This window comes from Solanum tuberosum, unplaced genomic scaffold (assembly GCF_000226075.1).
Source record: "Solanum tuberosum cultivar DM 1-3 516 R44 unplaced genomic scaffold, SolTub_3.0 scf00303, whole genome shotgun sequence".
NCBI classification, from domain to species: Eukaryota; Viridiplantae; Streptophyta; class Magnoliopsida; order Solanales; family Solanaceae; genus Solanum; species Solanum tuberosum.
Genome location: NW_006239233.1, coordinates 37057 through 44291, shown reverse-complemented (window position 1 = coordinate 44291; position 7235 = coordinate 37057). Strand labels below are relative to the sequence as shown.

At 34.7% G+C, this 7235-nt stretch overlaps 1 pseudogene; it reads left to right on the top strand.

The window, feature by feature from the left end:
- The first annotated feature begins 873 nt into the window (after positions 1-873).
- On the top strand, positions 874-6991 carry LOC102582133 (uncharacterized; annotated as a pseudogene).
- Positions 6992-7235: the final 244 nt, after the last annotated feature.

Sequence of the window (7235 nt, the reverse complement as noted above, 5' to 3'; positions counted from 1 at the left end):
GGGTCTTTTACTTCCTCAAAAATGTCTAAATATAATTCCCCCCCATAAATTTTCAATTACAAATCATTCACTATAAATTTTAAATAGCACTAAAAGTTATACAATAATGCATTGAGTCTTTTGAGTTTTTCATCTTTACTATAATCTTTGGCTAAAAATTCTATTTATTTTCTCATATAGTACAATTTCTCTATTTTTTTTATTGTAGAATTATAAATGAATCAATTAACGGTTCATTCATATTATTTAACTCAATACTTAATGGTTGTTATTTTCATTACACCCATAATTTCTATCATCATAACCTCTAAAATATTTAATAGTTATATTCATAACATTATTTATTATTCATTTTATAATCCGTAAGTAGAAATATTGTAAGGCTTTGAAGAAATGATTGTATTAGCCTTTTAAATTGTAATGTTTTTGATACTTATTTTATTCATTTATTAATTTGACTTGAAGAATAAAAAGAAGACTATTGAATAGTGATCAACTTATGAAAATGGATGAAGACAAGAGCTCAAAAAATTTTATGTATTGATTTTGTATGTATTTTTTTTTATTGATCAAGATTATAAGAATAATGTTGCATTTTTTGTATTTCTCTTTGTTTTATAGTTTATATAAAGAAATTTATTATCGTAAGTTTATATTTTCTTTTAATTTTAAAAAATAACTTATGACTTTGTGAAAGTCATCTAACTACTAACCAAACATTTTTCTCTATGAAATTAATTATATGTCTATAAAAATGTATAATAACAACTTAACTTATAATTTCAGAAGTTTTACATAAAATAAAACTTTTGATTGTCGCTAAAATCATGCCACGTTACATAAAAGTCTCCATAGCTCCACAAATTTAACTGCTAAAAGAATTCTCCATTTTCCCTCACTGCTTCACTCTCACAGTAGAAAAATGGCTTCTACTTCTGTATCTTACATGGCTACTACTACTCTCACTTCCAATCTTCTTGAAATCAAACAAAACCCCTTTCTTCCAAATACTTTTCCATATTTATTCCGCCCCTTTTCTCCCAGAAATCTCAAGAACCCAAAGTTCTTCAAGTTTCCTAAAATGACACTCTCAAATGACTATATGGGTATGGGTAGTTTCAACTCCACAAGAATCAATTACAATACTACCACTACTGGTAAGTTTTACAAAAGGATGGATTCTTGTTTGGTTATTCCTCCACCAAAGGGTATAAAACCCAAAGCTATTATCAAATTTGTGGGTGGTGCTTTTATTGGAGCTGTTCCTGAAGTTACTTACAGGTTAGGCAAGTTGTAAATTCTTGAATTTTGTGGAATTGGCATTAAAAGTTGAGTCTTTTGTTGATTTTGTTTTCTGGGTTGTTCTTGTTAACAGTTATTTACTGGAGAATTTGGCGAGAGAAGGGTATCTGATAATTTGTGTGCCTTATAATGTGACATTTGATCATGCCCAAGTCACAAGACAGGTTTTTGAGAGATTTCATGCTTGTTTTGATTCAATTTTAGCATCAGGGTTACCTGATTCTGGTTTTTCTGCTGCTGAGATTGTTGATTTGCCACTCTATTCAGTTGGCCACAGGTAATTAGTGTTGAATCTGTCTTTCTTTAGGATCAGGGTTCCCTGATAGGGGAGGGGATTACAAGGTGTGAAATCAAATCCTCACCAATAAGTGAAAGTTCAGGTAGCCAGCCAACCAACTGAGCTACTAAGATACCAAATCGTCTTTTTCTATCACGTTTCTTAATATTTTGGACCATAGGCTTGTTATTTTTAATGGGTTACTCAGTAATTTGTAGAATAGATTTTCATTTGAATGCTTTAGCATAATCATTTTTGTGTGCTATGTCTAGTGGAACTCAGTTTGAATTGGATTTCTTGATATACTTGCTTCAAATGCATTGACTTTTTTTTCTTTAAACTTCTAAAGCTCAATTAAAGTATTACCTGGCTAAGATGTCTGTTTTCTTTTTCCATTTTTTGGTAATTTGCAATTTGCAGTAATGGTGCACTTATTCAAGCGCTCGTAGGAAGTTATTTTTGTGAGAAGATACCTAAGGTTTGGTGTTTCACCTCTGGCTCACAGTTCAAAGAAATTAATGTCTTACTGAGTCCCTTTTTATGTCTTTTCATGTAGGCTAATGTTATAATATCATACAACAATAGGCCAGCATCAGAGGCAGTGCCATATTTTGAGCAGGTAATTCATTTATTTCTTACATAATCTGTGGTGATTCCGACATTCTAAATTTGTGCAGCTATATTGTCTTCACTTAATTTTTCTCATGATCCATCTTCTATCTATGAACAATTTGCACTCCGTTATAGCTTGAGAGGAGACACTGTACCAAAGTCGATTGATTCTTTTAGTTTGTTCCCTTTATTCTGCTTCAGTTCTTATTATATTTTACCTGTGTGTGGTCATGACTTGTGTACAGTTATTCAGCTTATCATTTCCGCTGTTATGTATTCCTCTCTGAACATATGATATCTCATTATCTTAGGTGTCGTTTGGTAGAGACGTAGAGTGTATAAGAATAGCACTTAATAGGATGTATTAGTTATGCTGGGATTATTTCTTATCTAGTGTTTGATTTGGTGTAGTAAGGGCAGTTCTCTCTTTAACAATTTATCCATATATTAATAGCCCTTGTATTGCTAATACCATAATCTGCTATGTTATATACCCTATAATACATATACTAGTTGTACATATGCTGAAAATCCTTCCAAACAAAGGATTAAATATCTCATTACTAATACATGTATTAGATTCTCTTATACATTCTACCAAACGACCCCATAATGGTGTAGTTATGCCTGGTTCTTTCTTCAAAGTCAAGGTAATTATTTTTATATATCTAAGGAAATCCTCAACCTTGTACACCTCCTTGTATATTTCAGTCTCATCAACTAAAGATCTTTTTCCATCTCTTAGGCAATTGGCATTTGCATAAGCTAGCTTTAGTTTGACGCTGCCGAACATCCTCTTCCTATTTTTATGGTTCGTTGCAGTAATTCTGCATGGATGTTATTTACCCTGAAAGCAATGGCCCACAAAAAAAATCTGAAAGGAGTAGGGCTTTGTGAGTGCTTCAGATGTTGGATAATTAGTAACATCAATTGCTAGTCTGTTGTCTTACATGTCCAAATACATGAACACCTCCTTGTCTTCTCAAGACCTTGCTGAAGATGAATGAAACTAAAATCCTGAATTTTAAGAAGTGTATGAACTGCTGTAAGGAGAGCCGAACCACCTTATCACTCAACACACACTCAGAGCCGAACCACCCTTCCCCAAGCCGAATCACCCTCCCCCAAGCCTAATCACCCTCCCCCAAAACCATGCTGCTCAAGAAAGAAAAAAGAAACACAAATACACGAAGATCCCCAAACTGTAAAGGAGGATATAAAGGTAATGTGGTAAGGGGCAGTTGTTTCTTTTTTAAAGAAACAAAACATTTATAAGGAATAAGGTAGTCTACTCTTCCGATAGTGTGCACAGCCATAGACACTGATTCATTTTAAAAACTCAAGGGAAGGGATAACAGAATAAAAGATTAATGCAACTAAAGGAAGAACGCAACTGAACAAGCAGTAAGCTGACAGATAAATACATGGTTATTCCAAATGTATGAATTTTAATGATGGTTGGTTCTAACCACATAACAAGTAAGGTAGAAGGGGCTGGATGAAGCTTTGTCGTTGTCGGACAGATTGAGTAATGGAGCTTTCTGAAGAATGATCTAGTCAAGGTGGAGAGGATCCCTTTCTTGGGTAAAGTTGATAATATGAATTTGGTGAATGCATTTATCGTGGTCAGCTGCCAGCTTGCAGATGCAAATTGAATAGGCCGTTGCGACAATTTTTTCTTCTAGAATCTTCAAGTCTTGCCTTTTATTTTCTCCACAGAATATTTTGCAGCCAAAATGCATCATTTCTTGAAGTTTTAATCCCATTTTGCAGTTAGGTCTTCTTGTTGGCCAGATGGTGCCTGTTATATCTCCAGCGTATTCAATGGCTCAATCGGCTTCAGGTAGATTAATCAAACAGCTTCATCTATTATTTCTTATTTCCACTAGAAACCATAGCTATGGCAATTGCTATTTCCTATCTGCAGCAATCTTGCATGTAACTGATACCCCATCTACCTAATTTAAATCTATGGAGCTTTAGAATAAAATGTTCAAATTGATTCTTATGTTGAGATTGATGCAAAGTGTATAAAATTTGTTTGAGTTATTGAGGAAGTGGATCCTTAGTAGAAAATGTACATGATTATGTATTTGTTTATGAGTTTAAATTGTTCGGGGAAGAAAATTTGTTATTTTCAAGAAATGGGTGAAGGCTTTTGGAACAAAAAGAAGAAAGTAGGTCAAATTATAGAACATGGGAATATTAGCTGAATTTTCCTTTCCTACGTTGCCTACCATAGTCTTTTGATTCCTATTCTCTTCTCCTTTCTATTTTTCTCCTGCAATTCGACAATCATATGTGCTGTATACCAGTTATTCGTAGAAAACTATATATGGTTCTAGTCATTTGGTGCCAAATTACATGAAATCTCACATTTACCTTTTCTGATGTTCCACTTTTTCCGAGCATCAAGTTCTACTCCCTTTTAAAATGTCTATGGGATGTTGAGATATAATCCTTTTAGATCAAGCAAAACTAGAATGTCCTTAGTGAAGGTCAGGTATGAGTGGAAGGTTTTAGGCCAAGTCCAATTGTTTCTGTTGGTAAAGAGAATAATCTTATCCTTTGAGAATAATAAAAAATGGATAGTGTTCAATCAGAACATAAAAAAACATGAGTAAATTGGTCCTAGTTACTCTTCGGTATGGAGCTGAAGAAGGGGTGGGTGGGTTGGGGATTCTTAAATCTGGAAAAGGATCCAATGAATTCGAAAAAATTGAATGAGGTGAAAATCTCATGTACTGTTAAGTAGAGTGGCAGTGAGGGTGACTTATTTGTCCACTTTTTCCCTATCACCCCCAAAAAATCAAACCCTGCCTGCCAAAGTACGATTAACCTCCGGATTTGATATCACTGCTTATTTAGGTGTCTTTATACACCCGATGTGGATCTCTACATAACTCTTTTTCTTAATCAGTGAACGGAGTACTAGATACTCTTAACACCTCTCAGTACGTGTGACCCGATTTTGGGTTCGAAGGTTAAGTTTAATGTGTTCTTACGAGTGTGAGAATGAGTTTGGTAAAAGTAGGATCTAGTTTCATGTGAAAGAATCTGAACATCCAACCCATGACATAAGATACTGGGCACTGGGAAGAACCCAAGAGCTTTCCATACCCTTTTAGACGTTCCTATATACATGATGTGGAACACCTGAATGAGAACGAGAATAGAGAAGGAAACTAATCTAAAATTTATCATCTGTATACCCTTTTAGATGTTCCTGTATACCTGACGTGGAACACCTGAATGAGAACGAGAATTGAGAAGGGAACTTCATTTAAAATTTCTCTATGATTAAATTCGCGCTGTTACTTGCATTTTGTTATACTTGTTTTGTTTTCCCTTTTCAATGAAGTCTCCTTTTCTGCTAACATTTTTCATCATTATAATTACTTTCTTTTCATCAATAATATGTAGGAGATGCATTGAGGGTGTTGCTTGATACAGCTGGAACAATCATCCCCGACTATGATCCAGAAACAGTTGTTTCATTGACTAAATTTGCTGATCAGCTGCCTTCGGTATTTGGCGAGGTATGTGCTATCAGTTTTATTTATTGCGCCAGCAATATGGATGAAAATTTCATCGTCTCCATGGCTTGTTCTTTCTGTTTCACGAATACTATATAGCTTGCTGAATCTCATTTTCTTGATGCATATTCAACTTTAAGCTTTATGAATTTTAAGCAGATTATAGTTTTGGTCTTAGCTTTCTGATCTAATGAAATTGTTGCTTCTTTAAGCTTGCTCAAGGGATATCAGAGTTCAAGCCAACACCTTCAGAAAATCTGGGTGTTTCAATAACGCCTATAATGTCAAGCGTACACTGCTGGTATTCATATTATGGTCCTATCATCCAGAAAAGTAGTTTCGGATTGTAAGTCGATGTTAGTGTTGATGGGTTCTAACTTTTATTTCAGGTGAAATTTGACAATGACGCAATTGATGAGACAGATGGGATTGAAGAGACACTAAAGCCTCGTGTAGAATCTTTTGGTGGAAAAGTGGAGAAAATTGCATTAACCGGGAACCACATCACACCATGTGTACAGGTATATTGCACATTCTTGCAAGATTTGCTTTGTTCACTTGTTTAAGCAGCTACAACGACTTATAGCGAGTGATATTAGTTCTACATGTTAGAATGATGAATTCATCGACAAAGCATAGTCTGCCTTTCATTTTCAGGCTGAAATGTTAAAAAAGAGAGTACAAACCACTTAATGATAAATAATGGCAACTTCCAAAACTTATCCTAATATAGAAAATGAAAATTGCTTGTGCATTATAACACTAAGAAACCGAAAACTCTTCATACTGAACTTTGCATTAGTTGTTCATTTTCACAGCAACACAATGTCATATTTGTTTTTGTGATCAGGAACCGAAATGGCGAGTAGGAACTGTATACACTCCAGCAGATGCTATTGCTCAAGTGGTTAAGACTCTTTCAATAAATGACACAAAGGGCCTATGTACAACCATTGCCAACTGGTTCAGTTGTCTGGAGGAGTAATCTTTTGTCACTTCAGCTGAAATCCTATATCGTTTTGGAATGTCATTACCTGCACAAACATGGAAGTCTCTCATGCACAATGTATAGCCCAACGACGAAGAAAACTGCACATATATATATCATCACAGTAGCATCAATAGTACAGTTAAATGTCTCCTTGCCCTCTGGAAACGAAAGAAGAAATGTGATGCGTATACAACATTGCAAAAGTTTACAATTAGTTTAAGGATAATTAACCTTAATTGAGATTACAAGTAGAGAGAGATAGTATATGTCTTGGTGAATCTTGCTGTTGTTTCTCACTTGTTCAACAAAAGTAGACCTAACAAACAGGTCTTTTTTTTTTTTTTTTTGTGGCTGTCAAACTAAGTAATTAGTGTTAATTAATATGATTAACGGGTGAGGGGTAGGTGTGTGTTGGGGGGTGGGGGGTCTGAATGGCCGTTAATGGTAGAAGGGTAATGGAGGAATATTAACTGATGCATCTAAGAGGGTGTTTGGAATGACTTGAAAGCTGGTCAAA